The 20,662-nt window shown below is 34.4% G+C and overlaps 1 protein-coding gene across 1 annotated transcript in view; it reads right to left on the bottom strand.

The window, feature by feature from the left end:
- LOC145692391 (uncharacterized) overlaps positions 1-20,662 on the bottom strand; it is a 710,913-nt gene that overhangs the window by 107,108 nt on the left and 583,143 nt on the right. The gene's annotated exons all lie outside the window — the stretch shown is intronic.

Genomic DNA, 20,662 nt, shown 5'->3' on the forward strand with positions numbered 1-20,662 from the left:
CTCGGAGCAAAATGATCTTAGTATCTTTCAATCTATGGATATACACCTTTTTATACAGGGTTTGTATGATAAGTAATGAGACCAGGTCTGGAAACATTGTTTTATTGATCTGATCTGTACAGGGACTTAAAAGCTTTCGAAGTACTCTCCTCTTGCGTCGATGCACTTCTGCAATCGATGTTTCCACGCTGCAAACGCCCCCTGGAAGTCAGCAGCCGGCATGTCCTTTAGAAATGTGGTCACGGCTGCTTGGATGGCTGTGACGTCTGCAAAACGGGTTCCTTTCAAGCGTGGCTTCAGCTTCGGGAAGAGGAAGAAGTCGGCCGGGCTCACATCTGGGCTGTAGGGTGGTTGTGGAAGGACTTCCACCCCAATCCGGGTCAAAAAGGAGGTCACTAAGAAGGCGGTGTGGGCAGGGGCATTGTCGTGATGCAACTTCCACCGGCTAGCGATCGCCGGTCTTTTCCGCTTGACGCTCCTGTGCAGTCTCTCAAGGACTTGTTTGTAGAAGGCGGCGTTGACGGCTTGTCCTTGGGGTACAAACTCCTTGTGGACCACCCCCACATTGTCAAAAAAAACAATCAACATTGTTTTCACCTTTGACTTCGACATTCTGGCCTTCTTGGGGCGCGGGGACGCAGGAGTGTGCCACTCCGCGCTTTGACGTTTCGTTTCAGGGTCGTACTGGAACACCCACGACTCGTCACCTGTTATGACGTCATCTTCAAAGTTAGGGTCACTGTTCATGAGGTTCAACAGTTCCTGACAACAATCAACACGTCGTTGCTTTTGTTCGTCAGTCAACACTCGCGGCACCAGTTTCGCACAGATTTTTCTCATTCCCAATTGTTCCGTCACAATCTTGTGCACTGTTGTGTGGTTCATATCGAGTTCATCAGCAATCAATCTCAACGATAATCGACGGTCTGAGTTCAGGAGATCCCTCACTTTTGCCACAGTTTCGTCCGTAGTCACTGTTGTCGGGCGTCCAGCCCTCTCCAGATCCTCAACGCTTTCCCGGCCGTTCCGGAACGCACTGTGCCAACGAAACACCTGGGCTTTGGATAGGGCTTCCTCTTTGTAGGCCTCCGTGATGAGAGAAAGCGTCTGAGTAGCCGTTTTCCCCAGGCGAACGCAAAATTTGATCGCATAACGCTGTTCGATGGAACCCTCCATGTTTGTTGATTTTCCGCCGTGACAAGAATGTTCACAAGGGCTTTGTCCAAGGCTTGTCCGCGCTCCACTAAGGCTCGGAGCCAACTGACGCGCGGTGCGTTGCTTTGCTCGGACCCCCCCCTACATCCTCCATCACCGACAAACCCGCTCCAGCGACACGCGCGCCGCGGCGCGGCGAGTCTCATTACTTATCATACAGACCTTGTATATTATTGCAGTCTTGTTGAATCGGCTTCAGTTTATCACAAAATAATGAATCAATTACGAAGAAAAGTAAAAATGTTACATATTTCGCATATCTGCAAATATATGACAAGTTAGGGCAGTCAAAACACTATCATCTTTGTCTTATTCAATATATAGATATACACCTTCATTTCGATATTATGCTGTTGTTAAAATGGCTTTCAGTTTGTGAATAACTAATTTATGAATTAAACGAATCGTCAAAATTTTCCACATTTTCCAATTTTAGTTCATATATCACTAGTTGCAAAGCTTGGAACCGAACCATTTTCGAATCATTCGATCTATTGATGCATTGCTTCATATCTATACTACAGTCTTGTTGAAACAGCATTCAGTTTATGACTATTTAGTTAATCAATTAAAACGAAAAGTCATTTTTTAATTTTTTTTATCTTTGCTCATATATCACGAGCTACACCACTCCGAACACAATCATCTTCGAATCATTCAATCTTTGGATGTACACCTTCATATCTTTATTATAGTCTTCTTAAACGGCTTTCAGTTTATGAATAACTATTAATCAATTAAAACGAAAAGATAAAATTTTTCATTTCTTCCCATATTTGCTCATGTATCAGTAGTTACACCGCTTGGAACACAATCATCTTCGTATCATGCAATTTATAGGTGTATAAATGTGGTCTATATTATGGTCTTGTGGTAACGGACTTCAGGTTATCAACAAGTAATTAATCAATTAAAACGAAAAGTCAAATTTTTCCATACTTTTCATATCTATTCATATATCACGAATAAGCACACACTTTTCCATACCTTTCATATCTGTTCATATATTATTATCCCAATCGTCTTGCTATCATCAATTTATAGATGTATACTTTCATACAATATTATAGTTTTGCTCATGCGGCTTTCACTTTAAGAGAGATTAGTTTTCAATAAAAACAAAAAGACAAAATTTTCCATATTTCCTCATATATAGCGCAAGTTACCTCCCTCGGAAACAAAACATTTTGATATCATTCAAATTATATAGGGTGTCTGAGAAGTCCTTCCCTGATTACAGAAATTGATAACTCAGGCTAGAAATAAGATAGAAATATGAAACTGGTGTTGAATTGTTTACAAACTATAAAAGTTTTTGTCTGTGTTAGGTTTTTCTGTTTTACCAAGTCTCAATTTTTTTGTTTTAGGTTTGTAGTACGTAAGTAAGAAGCCCAAGAAGCCATGCCAACCAACCAGGAGAAGGCACAGTGTGTCCTGTGGTACCATGAGACACGATCACCAACCACGGTGCAGAGACAGTTCCAGACAACATTTGGGAGGACTCCACCTGATGTCAGGAGCATTAAAGCCTGGTATGAGAAGTTCAAGAACACAGGGTCGGTTGCTGACCTTCCGAGGTCTGGTCGACCAAGAACCTCAGCAGACACGGTGGAGGCTGTGCGGCAGTCTTTTCTGAGAAGTCCTAAGAAATCGGTGCGCATGGCCTCACGTGAATTACAAATGCCAAAAAGCTCTATCCATGACATTTTACACAAACGTTTATTGTTTCGTGCTTACAAAGTGCAACTCGTGCAGGCCTTGGTGCCCGACGACGGTACACGTCGATATGACTTTGCGGTCGAAATGCTATCACGTATTGAGGACGATAGTGGTTATCTCAGACGAATTGTCTTTTCCGACAAAGCGACATTCTTTGTCAGTGGAGTAGTGAATCGCCATAATGTACGCATTTGGGATTCAGAACGCCCCAGGGAGGTCAGGGAGTTCACCAGAGGCAGTCCAAAAGTGAATGTTTGGTGTGCGTTATTGCACGATCGAATTATCGGGCCATTCTTCTTCGCTGAGGATACCATCACATCTGCAGTGTACCTGGATATGTTGCAGCTGTATGCTGTTCCTCAGCTGCTTCAGTATCGCCCCGATGTCGTTTTTCAGCAAGACGGTGCACCACCTCATTGGGGTTTGGACGTCCGTGCCTATCTCGATAGGACATTTCCTGGGCGATGGAGTGGTCGTGATGGACCAACAGCTTGGCCTCCACGCTCTCCTGACATAACCCCATTAGACTTCTTTTTATGGGGTTATGTCAAGGATGAGGTCTACCGAACACGTGTACCAGATCTTGAAACCCTGCAGCCACAGTCGTTGCATCGATCCCTCCAGTGATGTTGGCTAATGTGTGCATGGAAATTGAATATCGCCTAGATGTGCTACGTGCTACCAAGGGTGCTCATGTGGAAGTGTACTAATGTGACCAAAACTTTTATAGTTTGTAAACAATTCAACCCCAACTTCATATTTCTATCTTATTTCTAGCCTGAGCTATCAATTTCTGTCTTCAGGGAAGGACTTCTCGGACACCCTGTAGATATATACCTTCATATGTATATGATAGTCTTCTTGAAGAAGCTTTCAGTGTATCAGTAATTAATTAATTAAATCAGAAGTCAAAATTATACATATTTTCCATTATGTTCTCATATATCTCAAGATACCTCCACCAAAACACAATCATCTTGGTCTCTTTCAATCTAAGGAGGTATACTTTCATATCTACTTGACTATCTTGTTAAAATGGCTTTCAAGTTATAAATAATTAATTAATCAAATAACACGAAAAAAGAAAATGTTTACATATTTTGCCATATCTGCTCATATATTTTGAGTTACCCCCATAGGAACCCAACCATCTTGGTATCATTCAATCTAAAGTTATATACCTTCATATCTATATTGTAGTGTCGTTAAGACAGCTTTTACTTTTTGAATAATTAGTTAATCAATAAATACGGAAAGTCAAAATTTTACTTATTTTCCTATATCTGCTCATAAATCACGACTTAACAACCATGGAATACAATCATCTGTGTACCATTCAATCTATGGATAGGTACTTTCATAACTATATTATTGTCCTATTGGAACCGCCTTCAGATTATCACAAATTAATTAATGAATTAAAACGAAAAGTAAAAAGTTTAACTTATTTTCCCATATCTGCTCACAAATCACGACTTACCAACCACGGAATACAGTCATCATAGTATCATTTAATGTATAGATATATATACCTTCATATCTATATTATAGACTTGATCAATCGGCTTACAGTTTATCACAAATTAATTAATCAATTAAAACGAAAAGTCAAAATTTGACATTTTCTCCATATCTGCTGATAAATCACGAGCTACAACAATAGGAACACAATCATCTTGGTGTCGGTAAATATATGATATATACCTTCGTATCTATATTATAGTCTTGTTGAAACAGGTTTCAGCTTATCAGTAATTAATTAATCAATTAAGACAAAAATTCACAATTTTTCATATTTTCCGATATCTGCTCTTGTTCCATAAGTTAACCCCTCCGAACAAAATTCTCTTGCTATCATTCAATCTAGAGATATATACCGTTATATGTATATTATGGTGTCGTTGAAACGACTTGTAGTTTATGAATAAAAATTAATCAATTAAAGCGAAAAGTAAAAATTTTACATATTTTCTCATATCTGATCATATATCACGAGTTTACCCCCTAGAAACCCAATCATCCTGGTATCATGCAATCTATAGATATATATACGTTCATATCAATGTTATAGTCTTGTTTAATCGGCTTTCACTTTATGAATTATAATTAATTAATAATATATATTATAATTATAATTAACTGATTAATATTAATCAGTTAAAACAAAAGTCAAAATTTTCTTTTTTTCCCATACCTACTCATAAATCAAGAGCTATCCCCCTCCGAAGAAAATCGTCTTGGTATCGTTCAATCTATAGATATATACATTTATATATATATATATATATATATATATATATATATATATATATATATATATATATATATATATATATATATATATATATATTATTGTCTTGTTGGGAAAGCATTCAGTTTATCAGTAATTAATAATTCAATTACAAAGAAAAGTCCTTTTTTCATATCTGCTCATATATCTCAAGTTATCGCCTAGAAACACAATCATGTTTTTCTCCTTCAATCTACAGACACATACCATCATATTTACATAATAGTCTAGTTGAAATGGCTTTCAGGTTATAAATAAGTAATTAATCAATTAAAACGCAAAATCAAAATGTTTACATATTTTCTCATATCTGCTCATATAACTTGACGTACCCTCCTAGGATCCCAACAGTCTTGGTACCATTCAATCTTAAGATATATACCTTCATATCTATATTTTAGTGTCCTTGAAGTGTTTTTCATTTTAGGAATAATTTGTTAACCCACAAACGCCCAAGACCAGTTTTATTCGTTAGCAAATGCCTGAACAATACCGTGTTACATCGAAAACCTGAGAAGAAAACTGAACGAAATTCCTACAACAAGAGAACGCGTAGTGTGCCTGAAGTGGAACAACGCGGGTTTGGCTAAATGAATGATATAGCCCATGTAACGTAGTGAAAAATAAGGTGGGTCATTGGTGGCACAAGATGCGTTTGTGGGTTAAACAATAAATACGAAATGTCAAAATTATCCATATTTTTCCATACTTGCTGATATATCACGAGTATACCTCCTGGGAACCTAATCATCTTAATATCATTGAATGTGTAGATGTATACCTTCAAGTCTATATTATAGTCTTGTTCAAATGACTTTCAGGTTATAACTCATTAATTAAAAAATTAAAACGAACATTAAATATTTTATATATTTTCCCATACCAGCTCATAAACCACGAGTTACAATCCAGGGAAAACAAGCGCCTTCCTATCATTTAATCTATGAATATATACTTTCATATCTATATTATAGTTTTGTTGAAACGGCTTTCAGGTTATCACAAATTAATTAATCACTAACAAAAATTCAAAATTTTACATATTTTGCGATATATGCTCATAAAACAGAAATTACCAACCACAAAATAGCATCATCTTGGTATCACTCAATCTATCTATTTATCTATCTATGTATCAATCTATATATATATATATATATATATATATATATATATATATATATATATTCGTTCATATATACTACAGACTTTTGAAATGGTTTTCAGGTAATATCTAATTAATTAATCAATTAAAACAAAATGTCCAAATTTTACATATTTTGTTATATCTGCTTACCCCCTGGGGCGAAATCATCTTCGGATCATTCAAAATATAAATATGATGCTCCTTCGGATCATTCATATCTATATTATAGTCTAGTTGAAACGGCTTTCAGCTTATGAATAATTATTTAATGTATTAAAACGAAAAGTATACATTTTCTATATTTTCCCATATTTGATCATATATCAGGAGTTACCCCTCGGAACACACTCATCTTGATATCGTTCAGTCTATAAATATATACTTTCAGATCTTGTTGAAATGGCATTGGAGTTATCACTAATTAGTTGACCAATTAAAACGAAAAATAATAAATTTACATTTTTCCCCATATCTGCTCATAAAACACGACTTACCAAGTACGATAGAGAATCGTCCTGGTATCATTCAATCTATGGAAAGATACTTTCATATCTATGCTACAGTCTTGTTGAAACAGCTTTTAGCTTGTCAGTAATTAATCAATGAAGACAGAAAATAACAATTTTACATACTTTCCCATATCTTCTCATATTCCACATTTACCCCATCCGACCACAACCATCTTGCTATCACTCAATTTATAGCTTTATATGTATACTATTGTGTCATTGAAACGGCTTTCAGTTAATCAATAAGTAATTAATCAATTAAAGCGAAAAGTAAAAATTTTACGTTTTTTCTCATATCCGCTCATATATCACGAGTTAACCCCTTGGAAACCCAGGCATCTTGCAATCATGCAATCTATAGGTATATATACCTTCATATCTATGTTATAGTCTTGTTTAAGCGGCTTTCATTTTATGAAGACTTAATTAATCAGTTTAAATGAAAGTCAAAATTTAATATATTTTCCCATACCTTCTCTTAAATCACGATTTACCAACTACGGAATACAATCATTCTGGTACCATTATACCTATGGATATATACCTTCATATCTATATTGTAGTCCAGTTGAAACGGCTTTCAGGTAATCACTAATTAATTAATCAATTTTAAAAAATCAAAATTTTATATATTTTCCGATATATGCTCCTAAATCACAAGTTATCATCCAGAAAATAGCATCATCTTGCTATGACTCAACCTATAGATATACACCTTCATATATATGTTATAGGCTTGTTGAAATGGCTTTCAGGTAATCTCTTACTAATTAATCAATTAAACCGCAAAATCAAAATGTTTATAAATTTTCCCATATCTGCTCATATATCTTGTGTTACCCCTTTAGGATCCCGACCATCTTGGTATCATTCAGTCAATAGATATGTACCTTCATATCTATATTATAGTCTTGTTGAAGTGGCTTTCAGGTAATTTCTAATTAATTAATGAATTAACACGAAATGTCAAAATTTTACATATTTTCTTATATCTGCTTATATATCACGAGTACCCCCCTTCGTACGAAATCATCTTCGTATGATTCAATATATAAATATATACCTTCATATCTACATTATAGTCTTGTAGAAACGGCTTTTGAGATTATGAATAATTAATTAATGCATTAAAACAGTCTAAATTTTCTACATTTTCCCATATTTGCTCATATATCAGGAGGTACCGCTCGGAACACAATCATGTTGATATCAATCCCTTTATAAATGTATACCTTCATGTTTATATTTTAGTATAGTTGAAACGGTTCTCAGTTTATCACTAATTAAGTAAGCAATTAAAACGAAAAGTCGAAATTTTACATTTTTCCCACATCTGCTCATATATCACGAGTAACCCACTCGGATCACAATCATATTGGTATCATCCAATCAATACATTATGAATTCGTATCTATATTACAGTCTTGTTGAATCGGCTTCAGTTTATCACTAAATAATTAATCAATTACAAATGAAAGTAAAAATTTTAAATATTTCGCATATCTGCAAATATATGACAAGTTAGCGCACACAAAACACTATCATCTTGATCTAATTCAATATACAGACATACACTTTCATTACCATATTATTGTCTTGTTCAAGCGGCTTTCAGTTTATGAAACAGTAATTATTGAATTAAACGAAATGGCAAAATTTTCCACATTTTCGAATTTTTGTTCATATATCGCAAGTTACAAACCTCGGAATCCACCCTTCTTCGAATCATTCAATCTATAGATGTATTGCGTCATATCTATATTACAGTCTTGTTGAAACGGCTTTCAGTTAATGAGTAATTATTTAATCAATTAAAACGAAAATTCAATTTTTTTTCAAATTTTCTCATATCAGGAGATACACCGCTCGGAACACAATCATCTTCTAATCATTCAATCTATAGATGTACACCTTCATATCTATATTATAGTCTTTTTTAAACAGCTTTCAGTTTATGAATAATTATTAATCAATTAACACGAAAAGACAATTTTTTTTCATTTCTTCCCATATTTGCTCATGTATGAAGACTTCCAGCGCTGGGAACACCGTCCTCTTACTATCATTCAAATTATACATGTATACCTTCATATCTATATTATGGTCTTGTGGAAACGGCCAGGTAATTTCAGGTTATCAACAAGCAATTAATCAATTAAAACGAAAACTCAAAACTTTCCATACTTCCCATATCTATTCATGTATCACGAATTAACACTCTATTAACCAAATCGTCTTGCTATCATCAATTTATAGATGTATACTCTTATATCTATATTATAATCTTGCTGAAGCGGCTTTCACTTTATGAATGATCAGTTAATCAATAAAAACGAAAGTCAAAATTTTCCACATTTCCCATATTGTCTCATACATCACAAGTTCCCCCTCAGGGAAAAATCATTTTCCCTCATTCAATTTATAGATAACAGTTATATATATCTTCACATCTTTTTGTAGAAGATTTCAGTATATCAATAATTAATTAATTAATTAAATCAAAAGTCAAAATTTTACATATTTTCACATATCTGCTCATATATCTCAAGTAACACCCTGAAAACACAATCATCTTGGTCTCCTTCAATCTACAGACATATACCTTCATATCTATTAGACTGCCTTGTTGAAATGGCTTTCAGGTTATAAATAATTAATTAATCAATTAACAAGAAAAATCAAAATGTTTACATATTTTCCCATATCTTCTAATATATCTTGAGTTACCCTCATAGGAACCCAATCATTTTGTTATCATTCAATCCAAAGACGTATACCTTCATATCTATATTCTAGTGTGGTTAAAACGGCTTTCACCTAATGAATAATCAGATAATCAATAAATACGAAAAGTGAAAATTTTACATTATTTCCCATATCTGCTCATAAAAAACCAGTTACCAAATTCGGAATACAATCGTCTTTGTAACATTCAATGTATTGATATATACCTTCATACTTTTACTATACTCTTGATCAAACAGCTTTCAGTGTATCACTATTTAATTAATCAATTAAAACGATAAGTCAAAATTTTACATATTTTCCCATATCTACTCTTAAATCACGAGTTACCAAACACAGTATACAATCATCTTGTTTTCGCTCAATCTATAGAAAATACTTTCATATATATATTAAAGTCGATTGAAGCGACTTTCAGGTTACCACTAATTAATTAACAAATTAAAACGAAAAGTCAAAATTATATATTTTTTCCAATATCTGCTCATAAATCAGGAGTTACCAACTAGGGGTTAGTATCATCCTGGTATCATTCAATCTATGGATAGATACTTTCATATTTATATTATAGACTTGTTAAAGCGGCTTTCAGTTTATCAATAAGTAATTAATCAATTAAAGCGAAAAGTGAAAATTTTTACATATTTTCTCATATCAGCTCATATATCACGAGTTAATCCCCTAGAAACCCAATCATCGTGGTATAATACAATCTATAGATATATACCTTCAGAGAGATATTATAGTCTTGTTGAATGAGCTTTCAGTTTATCACTAATTAATTAATAAATTACAAAAAAGAATCAATTTTTTTCCATATCTGATTATACGACTCAAACTACCGCCCTTGAAACACAATCATCATGGTGTCCTTCAATATACACACATATACGATCATATGTATATGATGGTCTTGTTGAAATGGCTTTCAGGTTATAAATAAGTAATTAATTAATTAAAACGCAAAATCAAAATGTTTACATATTTTCCCATATCCGCTCATATGTCTTGAGTTACCTCCCAAGGATCCCAACCAGGTTGGTATCATTCAATCTAAAGATGTGTACCTTCTCTTCTATATAATGTACTGTCGATGAGCGGCTTTCATTCTAGGACTAATTGGTTAAAGAAAATTAGGAAATGTCTAAATTATCCATATTTTTCCATACTTGATCGTATATCGGGAGTTACCCCCCAGAGAACCTATTCATCTTCGTATCATTTAATCTATAGATGTATAGCTTCATACCTATATTATAGACTTGTCGAAATTACTTTCAGTTTATGAATAAATAATTATTACATTAAAAGGAATTGTCATTTTTGTTATCTTTTCCCATATTTGCTCATATATCACGAGTTACAGGGAATTAAATGTCGACTAAAAGCAGGGAATTCGTGTTACTATTCGGTTCAAAATCTCTTGTCGTCGCGACTTCTGTCGAGGAATTTGAAGCTTAAAATATAAAACGATAATCATGCCTGTTGTTCTGTATGGTTGTGAAACATGGTCGCTTACTCTGAGGGAAGAACATAGACTGAAAGTATTTGAGAACAGGATCCTGAGAAGAATATTCGGACCCAAGAGGAACGGGAATGGGGAATGGCGGAAGCTTCATAACGAGGAACTACATAGTTTATACGGTTTACCCAACATTGTTAGGGTCGTCAAGTCTAGGAGGCTTAGGTGGGCAGGTCATGTAGCTAGAATGGAAGAAAGTAGAAACGCTTTCAAAGTCTTGACTGGTAGACCCATAGGAAAACGACCATTAGGAAGACCTAGGCGCAGATGGGAGGACAATATTAAGATGGATCTCGCAGAGATAGGAATAAAAAGTAGAAACTGGATGCAATTAGCTAAGGATAGAAGTCAGTGGAGAGCTTTTGTGAACGCGGCACTGAACCTCCGGGTTCCATAGGCCATAGAGTTAGTTAGTTAGTTATCACGAGTTACAGCGCTCGGAGCACAATGATTTTGGTATTGTTCAATCCTAAGATGTATATCTTCAAATCTATATTATGTTTTTTCTGAAATGGCTTTCAGGTAAAAAAAAAAATAATTATTCAATTAAAACGTAAAGTCAAAAGTCCAATGTTTCCCATATCTGCTCATATATCACGAGTTACACCTGCAAGGACCCAATCGTCTTGGTATCATTCAATTTATAAATGTATACATTCGTATCTGTATTAAAGTCTTTTTGAAATTTCTTTCAGTTTCCCTCTAATTAATTAATCAATAAACATGAAGAGTCAAAATTTTACATATTTTCCATTATGTTCTCATATATCTCAAGATACCTCCACCAAAACACAATCATCTTGGTCTCTTTGAATCTAAGGAGGTATACATTCATATCTACTTGACTATCTTGTTAAAATGGCTTTCAAGTTATAAATAATTAATTAATCAAATAACACGAAAAAAGAAAATGTTTACATATTTTGCCATATCTGCTCATATATTTTGAGTTACCCCCATAGGAACCCAACCATCTTGGTATCATTCAATCTAAAGTTATATACCTTCATATCTATATTGTAGTGTCGTTAAGACAGCTTTTACTTTTTGAATAATTAGTTAATCAATAAATACGGAAAGTCAAAATTTTACTTATTTTCCTATATCTGCTCATAAATCACGACTTAACAACCGTGGAATACAATCATCTGTGTACCATTCAATCTATGGATAGGTACTTTCATAACTATATTATTGTCCTATTGGAACCGCCTTCAGATTATCACAAATTAATTAATGAATTAAAACGAAAAGTAAAAAGTTTAACTTATTTTCCCATATCTGCTCACAAATCACGACTTACCAACCACGGAATACAGTCATCATAGTATCATTTAATGTATAGATATATATACCTTCATATCTATATTATAGACTTGATCAATCGGCTTACAGTTTATCACAAATTAATTAATCAATTAAAACGAAAAGTCAAAATTTGACATTTTCTCCATATCTGCTGATAAATCACGAGCTACAACAATAGGAACACAATCATCTTGGTGTCGGTAAATATATGATATATACCTTCGTATCTATATTATAGTCTTGTTGAAACAGGTTTCAGCAGATCAGTAATTAATTAATCAATTAAGACAAAAATTCACAATTTTTCATATTTTCCGATATCTGCTCTTGTTCCATAAGTTAACCCCTCCGAACAAAATTCTCTTGCTATCATTCAATCTAGAGATATATACCGTTATATGTATATTATGGTGTCGTTGAAACGACTTGTAGTTTATGAATAAAAATTAATCAATTAAAGCGAAAAGTAAAAATTTTACATATTTTCTCATATCTGATCATATATCACGAGTTTACCCCCTAGAAACCCAATCATCCTGGTATCATGCAATCTATAGATATATATACGTTCATATCAATGTTATAGTCTTGTTTAATCGGCTTTCACTTTATGAATTATAATTAATTAATAATATATATTATAATTATAATTAACTGATTAATATTAATCAGTTAAAACAAAAGTCAAAATTTTCTTTTTTTCCCATACCTGCTCATAAATCAAGAGCTATCCCCCTCCGAAGAAAATCGTCTTGGTATCGTTCAATCTATAGATATATACATTTATATATATATATATATATATATATATATATATATATATATATATATAATTGTCTTGTTGGAAAAGCATTCAGTTTATCAGTAATTAATAATTCAATTACAAAGAAAAGTCCTTTTTTCATATCTGCTCATATATCTCAAGTTATCGCCTAGAAACACAATCATGTTTTTCTCCTTCAATCTACAGACACATACCATCATATTTACATAATAGTCTAGTTGAAATGGCTTTCAGGTTATAAATAAGTAATTAATCAATTAAAACGCAAAATCAAAATGTTTACATATTTTCTCATATCTGCTCATATAACTTGACGTACCCTCCTAGGATCCCAACAGTCTTGGTACCATTCAATCTTAAGATATATACCTTCATATCTATATTTTAGTGTCCTTGAAGTGTTTTTCATTTTAGGAATATTTTGTTAACCCACAAACGCCCAAGACCAGTTTTATTCGTTAGCAAATGCCTGAACAATACCGTGTTACATCGAAAACCTGAGAAGAAAACTGAACGAAATTCCTACAACAAGAGAACGCGTAGTGTGCCTGAAGTGGAACAACGGGGGTTTGGCTAAATGAATGATATAGCCCATGTAACGTAGTGAAAAATAAGGTGGGTCATTGGTGGCACAAGATGCGTTTGTGGGTTAAACAATAAATACGAAATGTCAAAATTATCCATATTTTTCCATACTTGCTGATATATCACGAGTATACCTCCTGGGAACCTAGTCATCTTAATATCATTGAATGTGTAGATGTATACCTTCAAGTCTATATTATAGTCTTGTTCAAATGACTTTCAGGTTATAACTCATTAATTAAAAAATTAAAACGAACATTAAATATTTTATATATTTTCCCATACCAGCTCATAAACCACGAGTTACAATCCAGGGAAAACAAGCGCCTTCCTATCATTTAATCTATGAATATATACTTTCATATCTATATTATAGTTTTGTTGAAACGGCTTTCAGGTTATCACAAATTAATTAATCACTAACAAAAATTCAAAATTTTACATATTTTGCGATATATGCTCATAAAACAAAAATTACCAACCACAAAATAGCATCATCTTGGTATCACTCAATCTATCTATTTATCTATCTATGTATCAATCTATATATTGTTTGTATCATACTTGGAGAGAACGAGCCATTGAAGTTTTACTGTATTTTCTATGAGTACATTGCTCTGTCCTGATCATACCACCCTGTCTGGATTCCGCATTCTTTAGTGTACTGCCGGGTTCAATGATAGAAAACTGCTGAATTGAACCTAGGAAGTGACTTCTGAATAAAATCCAGACGACAGTAAGGCTAAGGATGATTCTGGTTAGCACCTCGGTTCGTCGTTTTTGTGATCATAAGTGAAAAGACATCCAACGAAAGGAGAAGTAGTGGGCCCGGTATGGACAGGAAAAGAGGTATGTACACAAGGTCTCTCTAAGTATGATATGACTTTCATCCTAGGCCAATAGACTAATTTCTCGATAGGAAGTGAATAAATTCGTATATTAAAAGGTATAAATTTGAATCTGTTCATTTAATTTGTTCAAATGTTAGTTCGTCAGTGCATCCCCAATTCCTTACTACTCTCGCAGAAGACTTGCTACGATCCCAATTAAGCATGGTGGAGATGCTGGTCTCAAGCACTTATTTTTTTTTTTTTTCCTCTCTTCTGATTTTCCCCCATTATTTAGTAGTGCTTAAAATACTCAACCTTGTTAGAATAAAATATGAATTTATTTAGAATCCATTTCATGATTGGCATTGTAAAGGTTGTTGTATAAATTATTCTTATTTTCTTTTGTTTTTGACGAATCAACATCTGCTGTTTGAACTGTCTCGTATGTCGTGTTGTTTTCGAGTAATATTCGTTGTCTTTTTTTTTCCCTCTCTCTTGTATGCGTAGTAATGAATTCTTCTCTTGCTTTGTGTTAAAGGCCTCGTTTGCCAACGCTATTATGAATATGCTGAGTTGAAACTTCCTTTTGTGTGTATTAGCGGAAAATTCTGTTTCAATAACCACGGAGGTCTTTAGTGGCGTACGTACGAGGGGGCAACTTCGTAGGCAATTAGAATCACAACGTAGCAAAATGACTAGTGAAAATCGGAATAATTTTATGGAGTGTATAGGACAGCTAGTAAAAATTCCGTCTTATACAGGTTATGAGCCTCATAAAGTAGATTTATTTTTTGAACAGTTAGAAAACGCCGGAAGATATTATAAGTGGAATAATGACAAGCTAAAAGAGGTTTTGCCTACTTGTTTGACAGATTTAGCTTTTGATTGGTTCTTAAATTATAAGAAGGAAAGTACATATGATGGAAAATCTTATGACGATGTAAAGAAAGACATGATTTCCACCTTTAGAGGCATATCTTCGCCTTTAACAGTAGAAGACACGTTACGTAGGGCTAAGCAATCTATTAGTGAATCTCCACAAATGTATGCCATTCGAAAAGCCAGATTAGTCGCGTTGTATTTGCCCACTGCTACCGTTCAACAGACAATTATGTATATTATAGACGGTCTTAGGTCCAAGTACATGAGTGTAGTTGCTGACAAGCATTTTGGCTCAGTGGACGAATTAATAAAGCAGTTGAACAGTGTAGATCGAAAAGAAACAATGTTAAGTAAACGTATTAAGGAAGAACAGCAAGAAATTAATGCTTATGCACAAAATCCCTTCATTCCGCAGGGAATACCTTACAATTTTCCTGGTAGCTCTTGGATGTCTGGTCAGACACCAATGTTTCCTCATGTACAGGGGAATTCTCATTCATTTCCGCAGATGCAATACGATTCTTCATTTCTTTCTTCGTATCATTTACCACCTACTTATCAACCGCCGGTACTAGCTCAAAATTCTTTTCATAACAATGAAATACAGAAACTTTCTAAAGAATTAGGGGAGGTTAAACAAGCTTTAGCTCAAAGCCACAATGAGACGAGTAAGGGTGAAGTTAGCACCTCTAATTCCCAAACGGATATTGAGAAAGTGTGCGAAAATATGCAGAATCTTGTGTTAGCTCTTGAATCATCCATGAAGGATAAGAAAAAATATAACAATAATTACAAGAAGAAAAAGCCGCAAACTCAGAATTATTTTAACCGGGAGAACGAAGCACAGGGTAGTTCAGCCAGTAACCAGAACACAGGTCAAAATAATTCTGATTCGTACAAACCTATAATATGTAGGGCTTGCAAAGGAATAAACCACATTGCTAGATTTTGTCGAGCTCCTAAGCAAAATTTAAACTAGAATCATCTACGGATCGAAGGGGGGATCTGGTAGATATTCAAAAGCATCAAATCCCCATAAGAGTAGAATCAAGGTTATGTCTTATAACAGCTAAAGTTAATGGAATGCAACAGGACTTAGTAATTGATACTGCGGCCATGATTTCGGTTTGGCCTGAGCATTTGGTTCCAGAAAATGTGAAACGTGTAAAAATTACTAGCAATCTCATAGGGGTGTCTGGTGCTAAAATTATTTCAAAGGAAGTAATATTTTTGAAATTTTTCTTAGGAAATAAGTCCTACGTTCATTGTTTTAGAATTATACCTTTGAATTCTAAACCTTTATTGGGCATTGATTTTTTGAGTCATCAAAATGCCTCCATTTCCTTTTCCGACTTGACACTGACATTGTATAGATATGGTAAACCTCCCAAATCAAATTTTACAAATTCTCAGAAAATACAGTATGTTTTGCCAGATAGTATTTTGTCAAAAGTCAATATACAAGGACAGCCTCAATTAGTATTAAAGGTCAAAACAAAACTTTTGCCTCACACACGTACTTTTGTTCCTATAGACTTAGTAAATGTTCAGAATGTAGAGGAATATTCGTGTTTTGAACCAAACGTAGATTTGTTGTTAAAGCGCAATATTTTTATTCCCAATGCATTGTTGCCAAATCAGAATAGACTGATTCCCATTATAAATCCAAATCCTCACAATGTAGTTTTAAAGAAGAATACAGTTATTGGATACGCATCGCCTTGTGACGTTGTTTGTAAAATATTTGAGGAAGAGGGAGAAGGCGAAAAGGCACTAGACTGGGAAAGTGAGTTAAGCGAAACTGAAAAAGAAGACCTTAGAAAGCGTATAGAGTATCACCAGGAGCGCTATGATCCTTCTTTGTTAAATGTGAATCCGGCTTTGTCTCAGTCTCAAAAGGACACAATTTTAAACTTAATTTTTAAATACAGCGATACATTTTCTTGGGATCAAACTTGTACAGGTGTTACTAGTCTTATTAAGTGTGATATTCCTACTGATGGCACTATTGTTAATGTAAAGCAGTATCCTGTTCCATTGCACTTGGTAGATCAAATGAGAGATGAATTAGAAAAATTAGAATCTCAAGGTGTGATACGTAAGTCTAGGTCTTCAGGATTTAATAATCCTGTTCTTCTTGTAAAGAAACCTCAAGGTGGTTATCGATTTATATCTGATTTTCGATTTTTGAATCGGATTGTGCGAAAAAATGAGAATTTTGCAATACCGTCCATGGAGCAAATATTTACGAATTTAGCAGGTTGCAAGTGGTTCAGTGTTCTTGATTTAAATTCTGGATTTTTTAACATTGAACTGACGGAGAGTTCTAAACCTAAAACAGCTTTTAGCATTCCTAATATTGGTAGTTGGGAGTACAATTGTATGCCCCAGGGATTATGTATTTCTTCCTCAGTGATGTGTCGCTTAGTAGCTATGATAACTGCAGGTATTTCAGCCTCTGAACTCTCCACGTTTGTGGACGATTTCATATTTTATTCTAAAGACTTTTCCTCTATGCTCAATACAATGGAAGAAGTATTTAAGAGACTTCGTAGAGCTAATGTGAGATTAGGAGTTAAGAAAACTCAGTTATTTTATAATGAAGCATTGATTTTGGGACATCTTGTATCCGAGCGTGGTATACAAATTGCGCCGCATTTACTTAATGCTGTGAAAGATTTTCCTTGTCCTACAACAGTTAAAAAAGTGAAGTCATTTTTAGGGCTTACTGGATACTTACGAAAACACATAAGGAATTATAGTAACATAACATTACCTCTTCAGGGATTATTAAAAAAACGAGCGAAATTTCATTGGGACGAGCAATGTGAAAAAAGTTTTCAAATGTTGAAAAAGTGCATTGCATCCGCGCCTGTTTTAGCGCCCTTTCACACTACGCGTAAAACTTTTTTGCATGTGGATGCAGCTTATGACGGGCTTGGTGCTTGTTTATTACAAGAAGATGAGAATAATGAAATACACCCAGTTGTATTTTGCAGTAGAAGTCTTAGACCACAGGAGAAAAACTATGATGTTATGTCTCTAGAAATTGCTGCTGCTGCTTATGCATTTCGTGTTTTTAGATTCTTTTTGTTGGGATGTAAGAAATTTACTGTTATCACCGATAATGCTAGCTTAAGCTACTTACAAACATCCAAGAATCTTACGGGCAAGCTAGCTCGTTTGAGTAATTTCTTTCAAGACTATAATTTTGTCATTTTGCACCGTAAGGGCGTATCCAATAAAATAGCGGATGCATTGTCAAGAAACCCTGTAAATGAGCCAACAGAAGAGGATAATGCAGTTGATATAGAAAATAGGCTTTATTTTCTTAAAGACGAAAATTTTGACATTTCTGTCTGTCAGAGGAAAGATAGTTACCTATCTCAAATTATACGAGTGTTAGAAACGGATGGATTATGTAGTGAAGTGGAACCGAAAATTCAACGGGCAGCCTATCATTTCTCTTTGAAAAATGGTATACTTATGCGCAGGCAGAAAATTGGTGAAGAAATTGTATATTTGATTTGTGTTCCCTTGTGTTTACGTAAACATGTTTTTGAACAGTATCATGTTTCTCCACACGGCGGGGCCCATATGAGTGCACTCAAAGTTTATGAGAATATGAGGCGTCGATATTATTTTCATGATTTAAAGAGATATGTGTATTCTAAAGTACGATCGTGTATAACTTGTCAACTTGTGCGTCCGATATATGGGAAAAAGCCCCACACATTACAAATGTGTGAGAACAGTCCTGTACCATTTACTTCGATCACTTGTGACATTTACGGGCCGACTGTACTAGACAAAAATAAACATCGTTATCTTTTTTTGATAATTGATGATACAACTAGATTTCTGGTGACTACAACATTAGAGAAGTTAGATGCAGAATCAGTGGCGGATGCTTTAGTGAATCATGTTTTTCTAAGGTACGGCACACCTAAATTTCTCAGATTGGACAGAGCTTCAAGTTTCAAGTCTGCGTTGTTTAAGGAGCTGACTCAACGGCTGGGGGTTACTTTGAAATTTGCAGATACAATGGCCCATTTTAGAATTCGTGTTGTTGAGAAGGCTATACAAACAATTTCTATGCTTCTCAAAGCGTATGTGTATGATAAGCAAGAAAAGTGGTCTGATTATGTTCAATCCATCACATTTTCTTATAATACTGCCGTCCATTCTGGAATGAAGTTTTCCCCTGCTTATCTTTTAATGGGCTTTAATCCATCACTGCCAGTTGATAATACCATGTCTGTACCTGTTCAGTTTCAATCTAATGAAGATCGACTGAAGAAGATTGAAGAAGCTCGCCGTGAAGCATATATGAATCTTTGTAAGAAATTTGAATGTCAGAAGAAAGTATCTGACGCGAAAACGTCGCACCCACAATTTTCAGTTGGGGAGACAGTCTTAATTCTGGACATAAACCCGAAACCAGGAAAATCGAAATTTTTCAGTCAAATATACAGAGGCACTGGTATAATAACTAAAAAGAATGATGAGAATAGTTATATCGTGCAGTATTATTCTCCACGAGGTAAACTTGTGGAAGATTCCATTACTGTGTCCAGATTAAAGAAATTCTTTCCAGAAGAAAAGGAAGAAGAAGAAGAGGAGGAGGGAGATAATAACAAAGCAGAAGTAAAAGAAAAGGAAGGACAAGAATCTGAAAACAGGAAGAAAGTTAAACAACAGGATTTTGGGCAACGAAAAATACAATCAGAGGATAAGGAGACATCTCGAATCACGAAACATGATGAACATCTGGACCATGAGCAACATAAAACCGGTGATGGCCCTAATCTTCGAAGATCAGAGAGACTCCGTCAGAAACATACGCAAATGAAGACACTTGTGTGATTGTTAAACAAAAAGACAGAGTAAATAACACTAAAGGGAATAAAAAATTAGATTAGGGACTAACACAGGTGGTGGTCTCCAATAACGCTGTTCATTACAGTAGCATGGGCGAGTGGTGGGCGCCTGTGTGTTCCAGTTTGTCAATATCTCACCCCGATGGCCAAGCTACGATTTGTGGAAACATAAATCGTCCTTTCATTCTTCTATACTGTAATGGAGAGTGTTATTCCTTCTTTTAAACTATTTAGAATCATCTTTTC

This window comes from Thermobia domestica, chromosome 8 (assembly GCF_964235325.1).
Source record: "Thermobia domestica chromosome 8, izTheDome1.hap1.1, whole genome shotgun sequence".
NCBI lineage: Eukaryota > Metazoa > Arthropoda > Insecta > Zygentoma > Lepismatidae > Thermobia > Thermobia domestica.